Source organism: Bombus vosnesenskii, unplaced genomic scaffold (genome assembly GCF_011952255.1).
Source record: "Bombus vosnesenskii isolate JDL3184/JDL3185 unplaced genomic scaffold, Bvos_JDL3184-5_v1.1 scf7180000013285, whole genome shotgun sequence".
Lineage (NCBI taxonomy): Eukaryota > Metazoa > Arthropoda > Insecta > Hymenoptera > Apidae > Bombus > Bombus vosnesenskii.
The window spans coordinates 1500446-1524901 of record NW_022882938.1 but is presented as its reverse complement, the minus strand read 5'-3'; the positions used below and the strand labels follow the sequence as shown (position 1 = coordinate 1524901).

At 38.6% G+C, this 24456-nt stretch overlaps 1 protein-coding gene across 2 annotated transcripts in view; it reads left to right on the top strand.

Annotated features, from left to right (window-relative positions):
• Positions 1-24456, top strand: part of LOC117232120 (prolyl 4-hydroxylase subunit alpha-1) — a 222372-nt gene that overhangs the window by 88377 nt on the left and 109539 nt on the right. For both annotated transcript variants that reach the window (XM_033491286.1, XM_033491285.1), the window contains one exon: positions 6411-6452. The gene's annotated coding sequence lies outside the window, so the exon portion shown is untranslated. The remainder of the gene's footprint in view (positions 1-6410; positions 6453-24456) is intronic.

Genomic DNA, 24456 nt, shown 5'->3' with positions numbered 1-24456 from the left:
GTAACGAAATTAGACCAGAGGAATCGCCGGAGATTCAGATGCTGTTGGTAACTCGTTGGTTAAGTGGAAACCGTAGTACAACGTGATTCCCTCTCATGGTATGTTAGAATCTGGTGGAAAACGCGATGTTCCGTCGTGAAAACTGGACGATGTTATACGTCCATATGTAGATTTATGTAGAGTAGCTGTTCTAAGTGGAAATGTTGGCATATCTTACAAGTAGACAGAGAACGTTAGTGTTGATTCATATTTTTAAAAATATTAATATCTTGAATAGAAGTATGTTAGTAACACTGATAACTGGAATAAAAGTATGTCTTATCTTGTAAACGTTGGACGCTTTGTATTTTTCTATTGATATTTGACATATTTCTACGTTTTCTTCATAGTTGTAGAATTTCACATATTCGTTTATAAATGAACTGCGAAGAATTTATTTATTTATTGACGACAGAAATCATAGTAAAAACCGGACGAGAGAGAATCATACGTGTATGAGATATAATGTATAGAATAAGACAGTGAGAGTGGACAAACAGGAAAAAGACAAATATTTAATGCCAGGTGCGAGCTTGCAAGTATACAACGTGGAAAGTGTCGATAAAATTGTGTAATGTAGAAAAATATTGTAATATTAATATTTTGCACGAAAATGTATTATTTTTACTTTTAACATTAGAACGTATATCGAGACGAATTTAACACTGTGCAACGTTAAATTAGTCTATTCTATGAATGGTCGATTTATGAAGTAAGAATAAATCATAAAAATCATAAAAAGCAAGGCAGTTTGTTCGATACATGTCGCATGAATCATACCAGATTTTCATCTAAACGAATAATTCTCTTTTCGTTTTCAAATAATAATTTACATATTACCTATATTACCAATTAACAAAAGTATATTCTACATGTTTTATTCCTGTTAAAAAAAAACTCTTAAAACACCAATCTCATATTACACACGAATTTAGAAATTATCAACTACCTTTTAATTAATTGTTGCTTACCAAAACCACTACTGTCGCATATTTTCCACATTCACCGTTGAAAATGAACTAAAAATAGAATTATCCTGTCTATCACAGCCAACTACTCGAGTAATGGAATAACCGATTTAACCATTGCTTTGCCATAAAATATACTGTGTGTTTCGAATATTACAGTACGATTCTCTTGTACAGGAAAAATCTCGCAATTCAGTTTTTTACGAGAAAATAAATATCCGCTAACGCAGAACAAAATCGTATAAAACCGTAAATGGAACAAAGTGGTTCTCTTTTCTACCGAACCAGTAGGATGTTTGGTAAACATTAACCGACAAAATTATACCTGTTGACAGTAAAATACTCGGCGCTTTTACCAACGTGGTCCGCGTCATTTATCTCGATAATAACTAAACGGAATAACGAGGTTACGAGAACGTTGCTGTAACTTTGACTGTAAAAGTGTATCGTGTAAATTTATCGGGTGTCGTTTGATTCGTAACGCGATATCGTTACTACGTGTAATAAAGGCGATAGAACAATGAGGTCGTGTACAAAGTACCACAACGAAGCAATTTAATAACGCGATGGTTGTACCATGGTTGCATTTCGTTCGCCGCGAAACGTTCGTAAGTGAAATTTCACGAGCTCGTTCGCCGTTGTAAGAGTTGGAAAAACGAAGAGCAAAGACTTGTTAACTGAATAGCGTTCTACGGTTGCATTTTATTTTCCACGAAACTTTTGTAAGCCGAACCATCTTCGAATTTCCTCAACTTGATCACAATCGCGCAAGTTTGCAAAAGAAACAAAAATTCGTCGACGATACTTAGTACGAAAAAAATTCCATCGAGTGGCGAACACTCAGTTTTCACCAAGTTCGTTAATTAAGAACACCGATTCGTTTATACGGAATCGAGTTTCATGACACAGGGAACGAAAGAAAAATAGAGAGAGAATGATAGGAGAAGAGGGAATTCTGCGAATGAAGCGGTTCATTTATTCTCAGTCGAGTTGCACGAATTTCCCATCGAACGAATCAAAGCTCTGCAGTAATTGTATATAATACAATTATCGACGAAATCTCGAGCTTTGATAAAGTCGAACGCCAATGATTTTTTCCATTCACTCCCCTCTCGATAATCGGATCATTCGCGACAAGAGGATTCATTTGTTTTTACACTGTGTACGATCGGTCGATTTTCCAGCTCGATCTTGTCCCATTTCACCGTGCGAATTTTTCGGGGCTGTAATTCGATTGCTGGCGATACTTCCAAAACAGAATGACACGAGCGAGCGTTTTTCAATGAAAAATGTCGAATTTTGAATCTAAATTCAATAGCGCGAACCGATCGTCTCGTTTCGTAGCCTGTTACACCGTGTAAACTGATATTTGTAAAACGAAGGAGAATTATTTAATAATGTAGAATCGAATTTCACGTCATGGCCAAGAATTCGATAGCCGCGTATTCCCAACTTGTAATTTAATGTTTCGACATGAATTTGTCGGTCAACCGTCGAACGCGGACAGCCTTTAATATTAAAACTTGGTAAATATTCCTCGAACTGTCGGCAAACGGGTTTAATATCGAATTTTTTGAATATTACAACTCGAACACGTTTCATGCGACGAATCAATCAATAGCGTTAAGCATTAAAACCTTTACACGTATCTCACTGGAAATATAAATCTAAGAATACTTCTACTCGAATAAAGACTATATATTTAATTTCTTCAGCAACATTAACACATGAGTCTGTTTTAAAATATAAAAATCACCGTGATTTCATTTATCTGTCTAATTCCTTAATTAAACTAACTCCTTAATTAATTGAAAACTAAACGAAGTCGAATTACAAGTTTTTCTTTAAAAATAGCCAAGTGTCCGCATACTTTCTTGCACATTCTTCGTCGATTTTTCAACACACCCCATAATCGATGTTTCCCTCCCTCGACGCTTTGACATTTCACGAGAAGATTCCTGAAACTTTGTTATTTCGAAAGTTTTAACGCTCGCCATTCTTCCTTCCACGACGACTATTCTTTTCTTTCTCCTCTTTTTCCTTCATTCGCTTTTTTTTCCCTCGTTCGTAGACAGTGTCACTAGCCCGACGATAATACGTACAGCGGCATTCTTTGTCGAACAGGGAGGATCGTATGTTTGCCGACTTTTCCAGGTCGAATCGCGAATATCCAGTGGAACTTCCGGCAGCGTAGAAACTCATTTTCCGCATCGACGGCCGGCAAAATTGTCGCGATTTGCTTGCTGGAAAACGGCCCGTAAAAATCTATGGCCGGTGCTATTTTCCCTCTATGTTTGGTCGCCCCTTCGTGTACCGATTCGAGAAATGTTTTAGAACCGAGTGGTCGATCGTACTTCTTGCCGGATACCATTTTTAATCGTGAATTATGAACAAGACAACGACCGATCTGTCTCGTTTTACCAAGGAAAGAAAATGCCTAACTATACACTGGATAGATGTTGTTTAAATGTTTCGTAGTGATAAGAAAAATGAAAGAACAAAAGAAGAATAGATGCCTGGTCCAGTAATATTCATAAGCGTAGGTGAAATTTCTAAGGTAATTTGTGATATTAATGAGTGGAAAAAATACTAAATGTTATTTAAGCGTTTTGTAGAAGCGTGAAATATCAGAGATGAGAATAAATATCGTTTAATTCTTTTTAGCATGGCAATATATATTATTTATTTATTGCTATTATTTATTGCTGTTAATGATTTAGCTTAGAGCACTAAATTATTTGAGCTGTCCAGAGTTGATAGATGAATGTTGCACGTGTCTGTTTGGTAATATTTAGCGATACAATTTATCGATTAATGTTTTCTCTTCCGTGTGTCAAAGCAAATATGTTTGGATTTCGTTTCTACGGTGCACTGCAAAATAATTTTCCAACTGTGGGAAATTCAAATGTACACTTTTACCGTATTTAATCTCTATTTAGAGCTCAATCTTCTCTATCATTTTGATAAATAAATACGAATTTGTGTAAACACTCTCGGTTTAACAATAGAATTTTAGTACGCTTGATCATAAACTTTTGTTTGGTATCCAAACTATTCCACGCATCTACCTCCTCACCCTTTGTCAAATAAGTGAAACAGTATAGTAAAGAAATTCCTACAACAGAAATCGTAAGAGGGAGCGAGGAACAACGATAACGAGAACAGTGTTCCACGTAACATGGACAAGAAGGTAAAAAATACAGAATTTTAGAAATAGGTTTTGGGAGATAGCGTGCGTTGCTTGGAATGGTCACAATGCTCCAGGTGCATAATAACAGTGCCGTACGATAATCAATCGATGCAAATTTCTGAATTGCACGGCGCATGGACGAAATGAATATCGGAGACCACCCGGCTTTGCATATCGATTCGATCCGACTGGGAACTCATCAAACGAAGATCGGTCGAGGAGAAGATGAAAAACCTCGGAGAACAATTGATAAAAGAGAAGGAAGATGGGGGTTGGAGGTGGGTTGAAGCTAACGCGGGATGGCCGAAGAAATGGGGAAGAACGGGATAATAAATTGGCCGTGTGAAATGTGCCGGTTCAGCGTTTTATAAGTTTCCAATGGGGAATAGAGAAGCCCTTCGGGCCACCCTTCGCGAGAAGGATCGTCCTTGATACGCGCTCCGCTCCTTCAACAGAGGTAATTTTCAAGTAATGCCTCTTCTTTGACTTTGCCGACATGTGTCGCTCATCTGCTACCTTCCAACTGGGCGATATTTCAAAAGGGTCATGTGATATTAGCTTGTTAACTTTTTTTGAAGATTTTCTGGTAAATTGTATAGTCTCGTTGCATCGGTGGCTTGTCTACATCGGCTCACGAAAGTATTTGAACACTTGCCATAGGAAGCTTTTATGTATACGTGCATCGTGCGTGTCATATAAAACATTTTGAAATTTCCTAGCGTAATGAGTCACCGTAATGGAGAAATATAACAAGACACGGCTGTTATGATTATATTGGTAAAATTTGAAACCTCAAGTCTGGAAATGTATACACAGATTACAAGATATTTGTCACACGTATGTATCTTGGTAAAGAATTAGCGTATAGCACGAGTTGCTATTTTAATTATATAATAAATGTTAAATATGGCCCTAAAAATATTAAGGTCTATTAACCTAATAAATAATTGAACTGTTTATGTAGGTATTTCCCTGATCTCTGCGGGATGGACAGGGTGTCCCAGCTTTTCCCGCAAAACTTTGCCAGCATATTCTATACAAAGATAAGAGAAAGATATTACATAAACGTGGGCTCTGAAATGTTTCATTGAAAAGTTATAACAAAAATACGAAATGACTGGTTTCTTGCTCGACACCATATAGCAATAAATTGTCGAATCACGATATGATTCCATTTCAAAATATTAAATACGTAGGATTGGTATCTACGGAGAATAGAGAGCTTTTCCATAATTCTGGCAAATACGTCACAAATCTTTTACATTAACACCTGACGCGTATTAATTTATATTTGATAAATTAATACTTCCGCGGTTCCCCGCGAGTAAAAATCCATTGACGTGATATCTGATGATCTTGGAGGCCAAGGAATTACTGACCTATTCATCGTGCAGGGTAATGATAATCTAACTATTGCCAGACTGATTGACCAGATCAGCGAACTCATAAAGTAAACATTAGGGTTTGTGTAAACATATCAAACAGATATTGGCAATGTGTTCTAATGCAGTGTCAACGAGACACCAGTTCATAATTCTTTAATGTCGCATTTGCTTATGTAACATTTTTTTTTTTCTTAATTTTACTTACAGAATATGCTGGTAAGGATTTGCGAGAAGAAGCTGGGACATCCTGTTGCATATTTGTATTAAATGTCTCGAAATTTCTCTGCATGCTTTCAAATTAAACTTAGAACGTAGTATTACGCGACAAACAACATTGTTGAAGCTGAACAGAAAGCATAACATCGTTCAACTTGAACAATTAGAATCAACGAAATTCCGAAGTTACCAACGAGCAGAGAACAAAACGTTAGCATCTATATACTAGGTTGCGCCCGATTCCCGCGAGAATGAAACAAAAGTGAACTTGTCTGTTCGGATTTAAGTGGACACTGCCTCGAACGTTCCGCTGGCACAGTCCATCCGCTTTGATCCGATTTGTTTTGTCGTTAACTGTGCGTTTGTTGCAGGACAGAGCATTGAAATTCTATTAGTTGGAAATACTTTCAGTTGGGTCTTTTAAATCGAATGATCGAACGTTTCATCGTTCTCTCTTTACTCGGACCATTCATCGCGATAATGCTAACAATTCCACTTTCGTATTTCCAAAATTCGCATGGTTATATCACGTTTTGATCGCTTTATCCGATGTTAAATGGCATTCATCCGATAAACACCGATGATAAACTCTTCTTCTTTTTCTCTTTTCAGATTTATCGCCAGCGTTCGTTCGATTCTCGCCGTTTAATTTCGGTGAGTATTTAAATCAAGCCCGAAAATAACAGAAATATTAGTTTCATCTCGAAATCATACAGATTTATGCAAAGCTGTGTATGACTCGATGACATTGTCCAGATTAGTTGAATAATGTGAATTCAGGTGGATTCAAATAAGGTATAAAAGACAGCACAAAATTTTAATTATAGCATGCAACACATTTATTTACACGCGCATAAATTAATCAGAAACAGATTCAAATTAATTGGAAATTGTTCGTGCGCAAGGACCACCTGTGTCGAAGCTCGTGTGTATCATAATCGATCAGTAGAATGAATAAACTTTCCTATCGTTAGCGAGAAACAAAAGTATCAAACTAAAAAAAATATAACGAGATAGTCTTTGTTAATATTATCAATAAATTCGTATTACTAACAAAACTCTTATTATTGAAACTATTATTTTGTATTCGTACACTTTCTCCTGAAAATATTATCAGTATCATTCACGTTCTTGGAAACTTGTTCGTTCGCGAACTCTGTCTTATTTGAATCATTCTAACCGATTTAACGTGGGTCACCGATGACCACGGTGCCAGTCAGCGTGTTAAAATGATTCGAATTCAAACAGCTGAAAGACAGATAATTGGAACGATCGGGACGAGGGTTTATCCGCGTCAATAACAAGTAAAGAGCACGACTTCTGGCGTGACAGAAATCGATTGGGTGTAACTCGCGGTTCTTGTTCCGCGGACCAGAAATTCCCCGGAAATGATTGTTCCTCGTGTATGTTCCGCCAGTCAGCCACGAGATTTATCGCGCATTTTCGTGCCTCGATCCCGAAATCTACCAACGAACCGGTCGCAAGCTTCTGGCGTGAGACCTCTCGTCGATGCAGTTCCGTGCGTCGCCACTGCGATTCGATAGACTCGAACGATAAAGTCTAAAGCTCGCTTCGAATAATTCATACGCGGTTTCGAACCGCGAGAACTTCCTTTACCACCGATGTATAAGAAACTCTTTCGTTTTCGTGGCACGAACTTTGCTCGTTTCGTCTATTTCTTTTTTCTTTTCTCTTTTCTGCATTGCTATTTCCCTCAGTTCCTTCCAAAATACCGCTACTGCACTTTGCACCCGTAAACGGTGCATCGTTTATTTTAAAAATGCGTCAATTTATTTAACAATTAACCATGCTGCGTTCTTTCGGTTATTTTCGATCCAGTTAAGTTTCTTTAAAGCTAAACAATATCTTCGCGCTGTTTGGATAAAATACGAGAGGAGTGTCATTGGTGTGGATGATTCGTCGTTTCAATTGGAAATTGAGACGAAGCGGACAAAAACGTTTGTTTTTAGAAACGTTTGTCTTCTGGAACGGTAAAGAATAGATTCAGCGGTATTTTTCACGCGACTTAGCAATCCACAGGATTTCTAAACTTTGTGCAATATCCTTCCTTTTAGTGTCTCGCGTGATTTATCGCCGATACAAGCATCGATGAAAATGGATATTCCGGAGCCAATAAAATCAACTCTGATCCAAAGTAACACTAGATAATGCCACTTTTTTAAAGTCTATGTTCGTGAACTCTGGTATTATTCATTCTCGTGTCAAGCATGATATACGAGGTATTTTTATTATTAAATTCATCCTGAGACCACCTTATCACGATAAACCAAGGAACAAGGAAGACAAGCAAGAAGAAGAAGAAGAAGAAGAAGAAAAAGCAAGAGTGTAAAAGCGGAGAAAAAACTCGCGAAAAGTGTGCTTAAACGTATCAGATTAAGAGTCTAACTGTAAAAAAGTTTCCTAAGAACGTAGCTGGTGGCACGTAAAGGAAATAAAACTGGCGCTCTGTTTCTGAAGTGGCCGATGAATTCTTGGCTTCTGTCGAAGGGTGCAGTTTACGACACATTTCTGTCTCGGCGTTTTATTATTTATTAGCGAGAGAGAAGCGAAGACGAGGGTCAAATCTCGTCGAAAATATCCAACGGGGTTGAAGAGCACTGCAGTAAACGCAAAGGGTGCGCGCTCCCTCCTTTTCCTTTCCTCCTTTCTTTCTTTATTCTTCGCTCTTCTTTCTCGTTTTCGCTCCTCCCTAACCAACGCTACATTATCTTTCCTTCGTCCCTCTACCGCCCTTTATCCAACCTCGTATTGTGCGTGTCCCATTGTGCCGAGTCCGCAAGGGTGGGATCCCTCCTTTCTTCGTCCTTTCTCCCTTCTTCCGGCTCTTTTCTCTTTTTCTCATTCTATTTTTTCATGACTCTTCGTTTTTCCGTCTTTCATTTTGCACGTTTTTTCTTTTAGCTTGTTACGATCACATTTTTTCTCTTCTTTCGTTTTCTTCCGAGATCGCCCTTTGTGCAACAGCTTTCTGGTTGTCTTAGCTTGTCTTTGTACCCAGTTCCCGTTTATTTATCTTTCTACGCGAGGTTTTTCCAATTTTCTTCTCTTTTTTCTGGCAGGTTTTTCTTCACTCGTCTTCAGTCCATGAAGTTTTTCGCAGTTTTATCCGATTGCAAAGCGTTCCTTTTCCCGGTTTTCTCGCGTCAACCGTATTTCGTTAATTAGTCGTGTTTTTATAGAATTTCATTTTACTTCTCGCGGCTAACTCTGTTCACGCTTTATCTCTTTACGTTTGTGTTTCTTTTTTCCCTACGTTCTTACATTCTTTCCTATGTTCTTTCCTTACGTTCAAGATTTCGTTGCACTTTTCTATTTCTTCTCGCATCTCCCTCCACTCATATTTTACATTACAACGTATCTAGCCTACACCAATGTTTGCTCTTTTCTTTCTTTCTCTCTCCGGTGTTTTGCTTGTTCCCATCCATTTTTCACTCCGCAGGATCTCTTCTTTGGAGCTTTTCTTCTTCTTTCTTTCGTCTTTGTCTTTTTATTTCTCGTTATTCCATAGTTTGTTCATTGTTCCGCAGCATTTATCTTTCCCTGTTTTCCTTTTTGCTCTACGTCTTTCACACTTTCGATGTTCGGTATTTCGTTATCTCTTACTGCATTCTTTTTTTCGCGTGATATATTCAGTCCTCTTCGTTCGTCATATATTTTTCGTCATTTCCTATTTTACGATCTTTCGCAATCCTTCGGTATCCCTTTCTATGTGCCAAGAAACTGCTATTATCGTCTATCTCCTCTAACATTGCTCGTTAATTTCTGAAAACCACTCTCTACCATATCTTCTCCTATCAAAATACAAAACCATCGCAAACCCTTTAAATCCCCTAGAACCAGCAAGAACCGCGATTTCGATTTGTATTCTCTAGCAGCAATTTCAAATTACCCGAAAACCGAGTTCCAGTCTATCTTCTCTTACACCCTCCATTAAACAGAAAAATAGCAGTAGCTGTACAAAGTACAAAACCGTGCGAAACTTCTTCAAATCCATCAAGAATCGCGATTTTGATTTGCACCTACTCGCAGTAAGCTCGAATTATTTAAAAATTCAATCCAATCCATCTTCCCCTAATGTTCGTCATCAACTTTTGAAAACCACCCTCTATCGTATCCTCTCCTGTCAATACGTAAAATCAAGCCAAACCCTTAAATACCCCCAAGAACCGCGACTTCGATTTTCCCCGAGCCCTGCTGCATGTTGATTTCCAAGCACGATGGTCCGCGGTGCATAAAGTATGACGCAATCACACGCGCGCCATGCTAATAATAATAAAAAGGGGTGGCTTGGCTAGCAACAGCCCAGACACAATGCAACTTGCTGCGGGAACGGCATCGGAGAAACAAAAGATTCAATTTTACAGACGCGCTGCGTGTTCTCGCGCAAGAGGGTGGCTCCGCTTGCTAACGAGCCACCCCCTTGGCACTGCGTGAACGCGAAACACGGCCACCCCATTTTCAGTGCACAGTGGCACCCCATCGTCCTCGTTTTTCGGCGGTAACGCGCGTTTCCCCTCTTCTGTGCGCGCTGGGTCGAAGACGGAACTTGGGGGATGTTCCTGGGGTTAGACGGGGATTCAAGGGATGAACCGGCTGAAAGAAGGGGACTGTTAGGTCTGGCTGGCGTCGGGCGAGCAGAGGAGGGCTGCTGTGGGAGGTTTGGGAAGAGGATGCGAAGAAGACATAAAAGATTAAGTGAGGAAACAGACGGTTAAGCTGTAAGAGCGAGGGGCGAGAATGGATGGAAATTTTTTAGTTGAAAAATGCAAGGAATTATACGCGTCAGGAGGAACAAGACGTAGCGAAAACTGATGCATTGACCGAGGACGTTTACTTATTTATGGGAAATTTGTAGGCGAATAAAAAGTGCACGAAATCCATGTGAGATGAATTCGTTCCAACATTTTACATTCGTTCCACAACATTCGTTCCAACGAATACAAGCGGAATATCGTCGCGAAAGGAATGAAAATAAATCAATCGACGAGATAATTTCCGAATCGAGCTGATTTCCAAACTTCTTTTAAGTTTCATCTGCGTTCTGGACCAATAGTTGCTGCGATTTTTCGTCTTCAAATTTCTAAAGACTATCAGAACATGGTTTTTAAATCGCTGGTATATTTTTTCCGAGATTAAGCGGTATAACAGTGTGGAATATGTTGTTTACGCGGCGTCATCGTAAAGCATCGTATGTTTTAATTAATAGAGGAAATTGAGAAATTATAAGGAGTACCATTAGTGGTGGTACCTTCATATGACTAGAAAAATTCCATACTAGGAAAATGAAACGTAGAACCGTACAAAAAATACTTCATCGGAGAACGTGGATATGTAAAAGTACTTTCTGTAGCCACTGTAGATTCTTCCTGACGCCGTCAGATATTCCCCTCGGCCGTGTTTCCTGTCGAAATAATATCGTCCCCGCGTTTCCCTGTTTCTGCTAAATAAATTTCGCTGTTGACATGCGTTCCTCCGTGGCTGACGTTCTCGATACAAAAGTCCCTTTGTCCGTACGACCCTTTTTGCCCACGTAACACGCAAGGGATGAAGCGCGAGGATAGTTTCCAGTAATTAAAATTTGAGACCAGACAACCGTTTGACCATCGCGAGCTCGACGAAATAAAACAGCAGGGAGATTATGCCGGGACGTTTACGTTAAACGCATTTATGAGGCGACGAAGAAATTCACTGAATGCCCGGCTGAATCCTCTGATGAAAAGGTAGAAAGAAATTTTACTTCGTGGACATACATAAATAGACTGTTAAAAAGTAAGGACAGGACATACAGTACTCACCGAGAGGAATAAAGAGTGTCTAATGAAAATAAATTCTAAAAAATTAATATATACATATATATACGTCTTATCTTTGATTGGTAATTTAATGCATTATTTGGTGAATAATCGATAATAAAACATATTTCTGTCTATGGGTGTTTTCTCGGTCATTTAAATTTACTTTGCTGGCTTAAGGAGATAACGAAAATACTTGTCAGACACTTTTATCGTATTCGATATATTAGGTTGTCCGAAAAGTGTCTTTCTTTTACAGACACGTGTTTTACAACGATGCATCTTCATACAAACATGAAACCTAATCTTTCAAACGTTTTGGTCTTTATCTTGATAGAACAAAATGGATCATACGTAATTCGATAAAATAATATAAAACAAATATGTTGTGTATCCATTATTTCCTTATAAAACGAAAGAAACTTTTCGGACGACCTAATACGTACACATAAAGCGAGAAAGAATAGATTCTAACGTTAATTCTGCATCGAATAAAGCATTGAATATTATTCATAATTTATTATCGTATTGAATTTCGTCAAGAAACAGAAATAGATCAATATAAACGATCGATTTCTTATTAACTTAGAAAAGAATTTTGTTGTTCAACATTAATTTTTCAACTTTTTATCAAAAATCTGATTGACCAAACGTTCAGAGTGCGGAATAATCGATCTTTTCGTAATCGTACATCGATCGTTAAAGCTGTTGTTTTGGGACGAACAGGCAAGTCATAGCCGGATCGTCTATCTCGTCGGATAAATGGAATTGGGTAGTTCGGCCAACTTCGTTCCAGTCGATGGCAACTTCGATGGCGACCCGTTCTTAGTGAAAACTCTCAAAAACGGAAGTTAAATTGCTCCCTGAGGGAATCTACACGGTCATCTCACTCTGGAACCAATGACTATAAACAGTCCGTTAAAGAATTTCGATCTTTCGCCGTCTCAGGTTCCGTTTCGTCGAATGGAACGAGTTGTTTCGATTATGGCTGGCATGGTCGCAGTCGTTATACGTTGATAATGGCACTTTGATCTCTTCTATCGCTTGCTCAGGATGTACCTCGTTCGCTTTCTTCGTTTCGCAATGATATCCTCGCAAGGACGAAAGGGTAGAGATACAGAATCGTTTCAATTTCGGACGAAAGCTAGAATTCTGTAGGTTTCCATAATCTTTGACGTTCATTGTATTCTTCATAGCTTCGACTGCTTTTCTACGTACCTTTTACCATTATCGAAGCAGTTGTCATATAACGGAGCACCGGTTTTTGTGTCCCGGTGTGAGTATAACTTCCGAAAACCCAGACAATGTGACACAATTTCGTGGAGCCACGACCGTAAAATTCGCGAGAAACGAATGGAAAACGACGAAGTTGCGAATCGTCTGTTGCTACGAACTTCTTTCCCGCCGCTTCGTTGGTCGTCATGCGCATCCTCACGGCCGTCATTCAAGTTTCTAACCCATCTTCTTGCCATTGAATCGCTTATGGCACGTTTTTCATACATCTCGCAAAATCGACGATCAATGTCAGTCGGTTCCACATTTCTCCCATTCAAGAAACGGACAACAGAGCGCATTTCGCAGACTGCCTTGAATGCGTTAAGAACGAACAAGTACTCCCAAAGACGATCAGCTTGTTTCGAATTGACATTTGTCAGTGAATAAAGGAAATTGGTATGCTTGCGCACAATAAAGCTTGCGCAGCGTCGTAGTAGTAATATTTCTTGAAGTAACTTAATTTATGGACGCGTCTAGTACTGACCCTGTGCAAACGAATTTTTCATATTGTTGGCACATTATCTGTAGCAGAAGCTACAAGAGCTTAACACTTTGGCTGTCACGCCGAAATCACATGTTTCGCTCAGGACATCGCGGGAGTATTTTTATTATTCGAAGCATATAATGGCAAAATAATAATAAATCGATGATGTAAGACAACATTCTTCCCCAATGGACCGTTTATCTTATTGGTGGTCACGAGTGACCACCGTGGCGCCTTGGTAACAGTTGATAACGACATATTATAACAAGGCTTCGTTTATTTCAACAAACCACTCGCATTTATTATTTCGTCTAAGCAAAACGTGCAGAATATATTATTGAAACGTGTAGAAGATATTAGTAAACAGTATTTGCTCATTCTATACATAATAGTAAGGTATGTGCACACTTCTAACTTCAATTATATGATTATAAAGCAGCATTTACGATTATTTTCTAAGGTGTGTTTATAATAATATTCGTAGATTACCCCTCAAAGATGTGGATGCAAACACAGTGCACAGTTAGGTGCAAGATTTGTTCTCATTCTTTTTATTGATGTTCTAATAAAAATGTTTAATTGTGGGGCACTTTTTATTTCAAAGTGTCTTCTATTTATCGGTTATATTGAAAATGCCCTAACTGTCAATTTTCATACAATTTTTACAATTGTAAGAAGTTGAAGCGTTCCGGTCACCAATGACCAACGTGGCAGTCAAAGTGTTAAACTAGAAGAGGTGTAGGTAACATGTAGGTAGAAGGTCTATTTAATTTTCTATTATCATCGCTTGGATATTTCTTGACGATTAAACAGGAACGCCAGAGGAATCTGGGCGTTTCCAATGGAAGTTGTAGAATTATGGGCCTACGATGGAACATGGAGGAAAATATGTGGGTTATTTGCGGCACGATGGCTCGCCTATTAGGAAAAGTTTATCAGAGAGGTGTTGGGAATTCTGATTGCTTCGGAAATTTGGTGCTGGTGGTCCGAGGAACAATTTCGATGCCGATAAAAGGCACGGTGACGATCGGGGTATTTCATTGAAATTGCTTGCTGGAACACATTGTCGCATTGTCTACCATTTTTAATTAACAATATTTCGTTCTTCATCTATGAACCAGACGATATTTCATTTTTGAATTTAGTCGAAAAGGATCTGTTGTTGAATTTTTATTCAGATTTAAATTTTTTTATTTAATAGGAATATCTATTAGCAATTTTACTTCGGAGGTAAAAAAACAACGGAGCTTAAAATATTTTGAGACATCCTAACATCTTCACGGCGAGTACGAGCAACTTTGGCTGTCAGAGATTATAACACTGCACAAGTTGTACAGAAATTATTGGAAAATAAAACAGGTAATCGTGGAACGCAGAGAAAAAGTAGAGGACGAAAATGTATGGAAAATGTAAATTTATAGGGACACGCAACAGAATTTTGCAGAAAGAATAAGAAACTTTTATAGAAAAAATCGCGTGTCCGCTAATAACGAAACATATAAATAATTCCGTGAAAAATGGCCAACTAAATTATTTTTCATATAAAATCTACAGATGACATTAATCGGCCAGCTCGTTACGCAATTAACGTTAGAACACGTGCGAGTGCTAGCATTTGTGAAAAACAAGAGAAAATGTATGTAATTGGCTCAAGGAAAGCAAAGAAATCTAATGTTCTCATCGCGTACCTATGAACATCTTCACCTATGATTTCAGGAAACATAGTCAATTCAAGGATTTAAAAAACGTATCGATACGTTATGTTTTCTCATTCATAAATCTAATTTTCGTTGACTATCTAGTGAAACAACAAGTAAGAGTGAGAGTTTAATATACAAATCAATTTTGCTGTTTCAATCTTTTTCCATTTAAATTCGTTCAAAAAAAAAAAAAAAACAAAACTAAGGCCGTCTATCTCGGAATTACCCTAATCCAAAACGTGCCGACGTAAAGACGTTAGAAAAACGGAAAAAATAAAAATGCCAGATAGGTCGTTTTATCTAAGTAGAGCAGAATAGACGAGTTGGAATGCTGGAATTGGCTGCGAATAAGTTCGCCGAGAACCGAGCAAACAGCTATTCTACCTTTCGCGTGGGGCTAAGAATCCAAAGGTTCCTGGGGATGGTGGAAAAAGGGTGATCTGATTTCCACCTGAACGGATCCGCGTGATCGCGTGCTCACGATTCCGTTACGTTTATGGAAAGGATAAAAGAAACAGAATGGTTTTGTATTCGATCGAGCTTTCCAAGCTTTATGTAGAGACGGTAAATCCATCGTGCTCTCTCCGATTCGCTGATCCCATGCTTGTTCTATGAGATAGTGCGCTAGACTGTATTGGCATTCAGGAGGTGGGATGGATGGATATATTTGTTGCGGGGCAAGTGCGAGTTGTTTGGTTGATTCTTGGGGCTGAGACGATGGAGAGATTCGCATTCAATGGTTCTGTCGGCTGGATTTTACGTATGGAGGTGTAAGGTGCTTGCTGTCGGAGATAATATTCTATGAGAACTACGTATACGTTAGAAAATATTATTATATCGATATAAATTCTTCTAAGAAGATATTCTTTTCAGACGATATAAACGATATTTACACGTACAGTCAGTCAGGAGAATCTACGTACATCTATTGAATTTTGAGAAACTGATTTACCGAAGGAACTAATAAACCACTTTGTCACGAAATTGTGTACATTTAACTGGTATTAACATATTTTTCAAAGGAATTTTTAGAAGGAAAATCGAGGTTTATGACTTACAAAAGTCTTGGACAAAGTTACATGAACTACAAGACCTTGCTCAACGTTAAGGGAATAGCAAAATATTATTACAATATATTAATATTATATAATATCGAGCTCACTATTTTTATGATTTCACGTAAATATAATTGATGTTTGTAATACTGTGTTTTATATCTTTCTACTTCATTTTTCTAATTTTACCAGCTTCGTGTTTTACCAATATGTGCCTTAGTACACCCAGAAAATGTACAGATATAATATTTTATATTCAAGGGACGTACGTAGGTGTGTAGAGGTATTTACTATGTTTTATATTTAAGGAGTAGACTTTTGTAATTGTATAGGTACCGTGACTGAATAAAATACAATTTTCGGTACACATTGCTCGTGTCAAACTAACGAAGAAATAACGGAGGCAAACAAGACCGTAACGTTCCTTGGACGACAATATCGTCTCTCTTTCTTTTCATCTCCTCCTTTCTTCCTCTGCTTGTCCCGCTTCATCAGCGCGATAAAGAGCCTACCAAGCGATTCAGCGTTTTACTCGCTGCAACGTAAGAAAACACCGCACAAGGGCAGACAGTGGAGGAGAGCATCATCGATATCTCGAAGCGGGTAGCTTTATCCGATTGCCTGGTATCGCATCGGTGGAGAATTAAGCTTCGTAAGAGGTTCTTGTTCCCGGGACCAATTCGGCGAACGTAGGCAATATTTGTGGAAATGATTCAACCGATATTAGGCACCAATAGAAAAGTATGTCTGCCCATTCTTTGCTTTTGCCTTTTCCTCGTGTCCTCTCAATCCGTATTAATTTCTACGAACGTAGGCGATAAACCGGGAAGAATGACGTTCGACGATTCGAAGGAAACTCGAGAACCGAGGAAATAGTACGCTTTTGTGAGGAAACGATTGGAAAGAAATCTCCCGGGGGACGAAGAATTTGTTCCTAACTGGTCGGTTACGGTCGTGTCTTTCGTCAATGGGTGAACATTGAAAGGTATCACAGAATAGACTATTGTTACTAGATGTGTTTCTATGTATTTCTCGCTTTGAATAATACGAATACTGTTAGTATTCATATTGCTTGTTAGTGTGGTAGCTTAGTAGTATTAGGAACAATAGTAATCGTATGACTATTATATCGATCTCTATTATACGTTATCGCGTGAATCGTTCTGAAGCTACGTTGATCAACTTGACAAATTAACATTCGTAAAACCGTGACAATTATTATCAGAATCTTATTATCATCAGGAATTTATCAAATTTATCATGTATCGAGTATACGATTTTATAGCAAACCGTCATAAAGTGATTATATCACCGTCGCACGTATAAATTTATCTCTTAGTCAGGCAACCAACTCTGCCTAACTATCATCAAATTACAAACACCACAAACTGTACACATTCGTGTACTCCAAACTTCGAGCACTTTAAACCAAGCAGAAAACCTACTATACTGGTTTTACTATCGCGAAACTTGAACATTTTCCAGACGCGAGCCGTAAACTCGTAGTATTTCCGACTTAACACGAGCAAGAAAAGAACCAACGAAAGAAGAAAGGAAGAGAAAGAAAGCAAAAGTTCGCCGATGCTCGTATCCGTGCATAAATCATGTGAATGTGTCCTACGCGGCGAATAATTCACGAGGGTGACGCCGATCTTGGCCAAATCGGCGGTAATGCAAAGTGACACGCGGCGAAGATCACGCGAGGATTGTGTATTAGCGAGAAAGAAGCCTGTGAAACATGAAGATGCACTATCGGCCATGAATACTACGATACATATTGAACATATGATAAGTTACATTTATTAGAAAAGTCCAACGAATTTTATTTTATTAATTTTGTTACATATCATCGGTATTATCATACCACAGAATCGATCTGAATCTTTATTCCTTGCATATTCTTACACATTGAATTTTATGCAAAAGTTTCAGGTATTGAGATTTAATGTTACACTTTTAATTAACATGTTAATTAACATGTATTTTAACGAGCAGAACCGAATTATATTGAGAAAATTAACGAATTGTATTAAATAAAATTTCTAACACTAGAAAACGAAAGCAATAAAAAATATTAAATTTGTATTGAATATTATGAAACGTGCAAATACTTTGACCGACAGCGTACGTAAGAACACTGGTTCGCGAAAGTATTTGAATGTTTACCATAGAAAACTCTTCTGACCATATTTTACGTGTTGTATATAGAACATTGTGACATCTCCTTAGCATCTCAATGAGACACGACTTTCTATTTAGCAACAACTGAGTATAAAGCGTAAATAGCCTTCTTAAGCTGTAATTTTGCACAATAAATGTCAAATATGATCTCACTGAATATCGAAGTGTATTGATACAATCGATAATTGACTATTTACATACTTTTGAGATTTCATTTTGCGAAATATATACTTGTACCGAATATCTTATAACTTCTATTTCAAGCTCTACCAATATAATCACAATAACAGAGTGTCATTACGGTACTAGCGAAATTTCAAAATGTTTCGAACAATGCACGTAACGCATTGATAAAAAGTGTTTACAAATGTTCAAGTACTTTGATGAGCAAATGTACACACGATATAATACACAAACACACATACACATGTTATTCTATTACCGCAAAATGGATCATATATAATTCGATAAAATAATATTAAACAAAAAATGTTGTGCATCTGTTATTTCCTAATAAAACAAAAGGAACTTTTGAGACAACCTAATATACAGATATATCTCCAGGAAAGTGTCTCCGTAGTGGAACGTTGTTTTCCGATTTTCCTCGAGGTTTCACGCTTATCCGAATCCGCTTTCAACGGCCGCGACGCTTTCTACAGGAAGAAAAGCCAGCCCGGAGCCATTCCCTGTTTTCCGCTCGAACGTCGCCGGCCAACGAGGACCAGCGGCAGTTTCCCCGTCGGGAGAACAGCCCGCATGTCCTCGCCTCTGCTTTTCCCTGTTTGCTCTTGCACGTTCCCTGATACGTCACCGTCCTTTTCCGTTCGCCTGCCGACAGAAGATTTTCCATCTTTCTTTCTCTCTCTCTCTTTCTTTGTCTTTCCGTATTTCGTGTGTCTATCTGGCTGTGCCTCTGCGATTCTCTGTCTCCGTTTAGGAGCACAAAGAGGAGGCCTGGAGAAGAGCGACCGGGAACGGGACTGTAGTAGGAGGAAAGGGAATAACTGTTGGGCGACAGCCGCCTGGCAACGTGTTCTCTGAATAGATTAGAACGTGGTAGGAAGTTTGAAAGTTTACGTTTGCTCGTGAACGGGATAAAAGTGGAAGGCTCGGGCTTTTTGACGTTTCAGGTCTTTCGATTCGCTCCATTTTTGGTTTACATTCTCGTTTCGGATGTGTTAGCGTTTCAGTTCTTTTGATTCGGTCGATCTCTAGTTTTAATTCTCATCTGGCAGATCGTTTTCTCAGTGTTTTTAAAATTCGCCCCGGAATCTTGAGACATTTACTCTTAATGAAACTTTGCTATTCGATGTGAATTTCGTGAATTTCTAAATGCACCTATGTTTGAACAGAATCGCTGATATAATCGAATGTTCTCGATGTCTTTGTTACATAAAACTCTATACATCGGAAAGCAGAGAAAGATGACGTTACGAACGCTATTTTCAGAATTCCACTCTTTATTCGCGTCATGTTCCTGCAATAAATGAACTTACAGAAATAGATCATGCAATAAAATTAACAAAATAATTAAAAAATAAAGTATTCCTATATAAATTTATATCTCGGTTTCCTAAAAATCTCTTCGTTCGTATCTAGAAGGAAAAAGAATTTTCGTAAACATCCTCCATCTATTCATAATACAATCACGTGCTACTGTTAACAAATTTGCAATACGAAATCGACTTCATCCTTTTGCAAAATGTTTCGCCCCTTAACGTTTTATCTGTACATTTAATCTCCTAACTCCTTTTCGTGCTTATTCCAAGTCTCGTTCGCATGGTATGTACATCACGAAAGACTCTAATCGTTTCAATTTCCATTTCCGTGGATCTGAACGATGGTGGCAGCGAAGAAACTCGAAGCACGTTTACGGGGCGAGCTAGCTACCCCATAGAAGCAAAGGGAAATTTTTTTCCCGGTCAGGCGGATGGTTAGGTGCAATTTCGACGGCCGACTTCCGCAACTCTCGTTCTCCTCGTACACACGTTTCGTTGGCAGCGTCGTTACTGCCGCGATATTTCTCCAGTCCGAATTCAAAGGAGCAGTCTCGTTCTGCCTCGATTACGAATAGGAATTTGTCGTAGCCGTGGTAACGAGCAGCAAACGGAAGGGATGAATAAACATGGCGAGAGGTAACAGAAGACGCACGGGACCAGGAGGAAATAAAGATTAAACCGGCGGGGTCACAGTGAAGAAAAACAAAAGAAAAGAACACCGCGATTCACGATTTGCACCGTGAAACACTTCAGGGAACAAGAGAAGAGAAGTATTGTATAAGTTGATGGATATTGAATTGGAGCTATGTGCAGAAATTTCAGTCGTGTAGTAAGTGGAATATGTTGCACAGTGGCTTGCAATACTGTTGATAATACGGATATATTAGGAGTATTATGTGAAACTATTTGTTGTATCATTAGCACTGTAATGGGCCACGATTATCATATTATATCATATAGAATAGAGAAATTTAAAAAATGTATATGAAAAATGTTTGTCATAAGCGTATTCGAAGAAAATTAATACAGTATGACCAGTTGTTTGAAAGTAAATATTGTCTCAGTAAATGTTGCAATTTACTTGCTAATGATATAACAAATGATCGAGTATTGAAATACGTTCATAGGCTTTCTAAACTATATTTCTGATACTTCTATATACATTTCCAAGTTTGTTTCAAATTTTACCGATATAATCGTGATGATCTGGTCTTGTCGCAGTGCTAATAGAATTTCCAAATGTTTCGTACGACACATGCACTATGTTCCTAAGAGTTTCCCAATGTCGAAAATTCAAATACCTTTGTGAATCATTCTTTGTATCAAAGCATCTTCGTAATTAATAGATTTCTTTATCAGAATTCGCTTTCTCTACTCTCAATTTTATTAGAAAAGTGACAAATACTGACAATTTTTAGTGGTTCTAATTAATTCGATGGCCATTATAGAAAAGGGAAAGGAAAGGAAAAGAGTAGAGAAACGTATTCGTTTCCGGTGTAATCGTAAAGGCTGACTCGTAGCACCGGACTAATGGAATATCCTTGTAGAACGTACGGGCCAGAAGCCGCTGGCAAAGTCACCGGAGGGATACCGTGAATTCGAGAATGCTAATACGCGAGAAAAACCCGATCAACTCCGATGTTTCGCGTTAATCCGGAATTTATGTGACGTCCTCTTCGCCCGATAAACTCGCGCTGAACGTGGATTACTTGAAAAATGAAGTAGAGGGAATTAGGAAGTAAAGCGAAGGAGTTCTACTTCTCGTTTTGGAAGACTTTAAGAGAGAAAGTTTTAAATGGTGTTCCACAATGTGCGAAATTTTACGTCTTTACAATGTTTGAGCGATATATAACATATGAAATGTTTCGTAGTTGATGATAAAACGGTAAAACAATCAAAAGTAAAAATATCGAAAACCGATAAATCTTCCAACGATACTTCAGTCTGAATTAGTCACAAATATCAATTATTCCTGTCAAACAGAAATTCAAATATTTCCATCCAAAGACTCGCGCATTTTCTTAAATGCTTTGCAAAAGCTAAAAATACTCTTTATTCGTAAAATCTGAACACATAGTTATCAATTATTCTTCTGAAATGGGTAGGAAAATATATAAACAGGATTTACCTCTAGGAACTTACATGCTTTCCCTTAAATCCATTACAAAACCCCTCAAAATATGCGGTGTCTTCGCGGAAGCTAGAAATATCGAGGAAACCCGAAAATCCCGGGACGACTGTGAATATCTCTGTCGAATTTCCAGCGAATTCCTCGGCGTCTCATAACGGTAAGACGCGGTGAACCGGCTGTTATGGCGACGTACAGCTTCTATTCTCGTGTTCTCCGCGAGGAAGACGCACGGCAGGCAGTTCGAGAAATCCGACAGACGCGTTTTTCGCCAACCGTTTATGCGCGATTGCTTTCGCATAAATTCGTCGAGACTAGGGAAGAAAGGCACGTGTGTATGTACGTATAAAGCCTGGAGAAGAGAAGAGAAAAGAAAAGGAGAGGAAAGAGATGGAACGAGAATAGAGGGTGGACTTTTTCCCTCGTGGCGCGCGCGCCACTTGCGGCTTTTCCCTTCGCCCCCTTTCCGAGCCAGTGGTTTCCGATATTCGAGGAGTTGCCAGCGGCGATAAGGGGAATCGTATTGTTTCGTTCGCGAAAGGAATCGACGGGTCCCTGTTTATTCGACTCGCTGCCGAAGCAACCGACTGCATCCTGTAAACGCATTATCGTCTCGTCGAGTGTAACGCCACCGTGCTCCCGTAATTGAAAGGTTTTAATGCACGTAGGAATGTTACCGTAGGGGATGCTGCGCTCGAGGTGAAAGGGTGACGGAAATATTACCGATGCCGATGGTTTCGATTAAATTTATAACGCGAAAAATGCGCTTTGTTGTGTATTCGTTCGCTTTACGTGTCTCATGATGTCGATTTGTAAATTGTAGTGTAAATTGTAATGTGAAAAAGGAAATTTTTACAATTTTTATAACTTTTAGGATCCTTCCACTGTAGATTAACAAGCGAAGGTGTGTGTTTGTCTGCGTGTGTATGTGTGGCAGTAACATTAAAAAACAATCATTTCGAGTGGATTTTGGACATACTATAACTAGTTTTCTGATAGTTTTTGTACGGTACTTGATATTGCACTGTTAGATTCTATGCTAGAAAATACATAATGATCCTCGTAACAATTACTAATCTTAAGAATTTATTTTTCTTGGTGTGCTCGTACGGTGCTCAGGTGCCACATAAGTTGATAATACAAAAAGATTCGAGAACTTGTGTATATATTTTCGGATACACGTTAGAAATCGATGGTTTCACTGTTGAGTAATTCAAAACAGACAAAACACCCTGTATACACGTTATTTCAGACTTCGCAGTGTATTCTGTAAGAACCTCTGTCTCTTCAAACTCTTTTTCTCTATCAGAGAAAAGGAGGAAAGTAAAAAAGAGAAAGAAGAAGAGAACGTAGAGTAACAGGTTCGACTGTTTGCACGGATAATCAGATTACGATGGCCATGTGCTCATCGCGTTCCACCATGAAGACAACGGTTGGCCTTTAGGAATCATCACGGTCGTAATAGGATTGGACTAATTAAAAATCGATATTTACGCTGCGCCTTTTCGTATCACGCGGCTAGAACGACACCCTCGTTTATGGTCCACCGGTCTGTCAAAGTAACGATCCTAATAAACTCTTGCTCGTCGATGTTATCCCTCTGTTGTACCACCATCCAGGAATTTGTTGCTGCGCCACGCTGTAAATTGCAGTTAATTGCCACTATCATTTACCGACGTGAAATACGTTCAACAACCAGAAGAGTTTTTATTTTTTCATGTCGACGAATTTTTTTACTACGTACAATGCTTCGAGTAAATACCTCGTACCTCCTATAAAGACACAATTGATTATTTAAATATTTTTGTGGTTTGTGTAAAATACGTGTTTGTACTAAGTATCTGATAATTTTTGTATATTTTCTTTCCTTCAAGCTTTACCAATATGATCTAAATAGCCGATTCTCATAACAGCATTAGTGAAATTTTAAAATATCTTATATAACACACTCAATATATAACTAAAAGTTTCCCACGGTCAGTTATCTAAATATAATACTTTCGTGAGCCAGTTTACACCAAATGTGCCACCTATGTGCCTTGCCTCCTATCTCTTCCACCGAATAGTATCAGAAGATCCCATTGTGAATTCACCAAGTACGCATTCTCGAACAAAATTGAAACCTATCGAACTTCGAATCTTTCCACGACGATTCCACTTCTGCCTCGTGTGAACCAAGCCTAAAGCGTAATTTCCACATGTCATCGGCCTCTCTGACCAGTCCTCCGTTCTAGCACAGTCGCGTAGAAGAGAGAGAAGAAAATTAGAAAAAAAAAAGAAGAAGAAGAAAAAAATAATCGAACGGAAACTCTGTCCTTTGCCCCTGTGAGAGGCTCGACTGTTCACAACGCTTCGTGATCCTCGACGGGGTCAAAGGTTATCCGACGGGTTCGTATGCATCCCGCAGCGCGTGCAACGCCGGGGAACGTGACCTTCGATACCTTTCGAAAGATGATTGCATCCGACGAGGATCGTTGAATACACCGGGCGACGAAAGTATCGAGCCGATACGATGACAGAGAG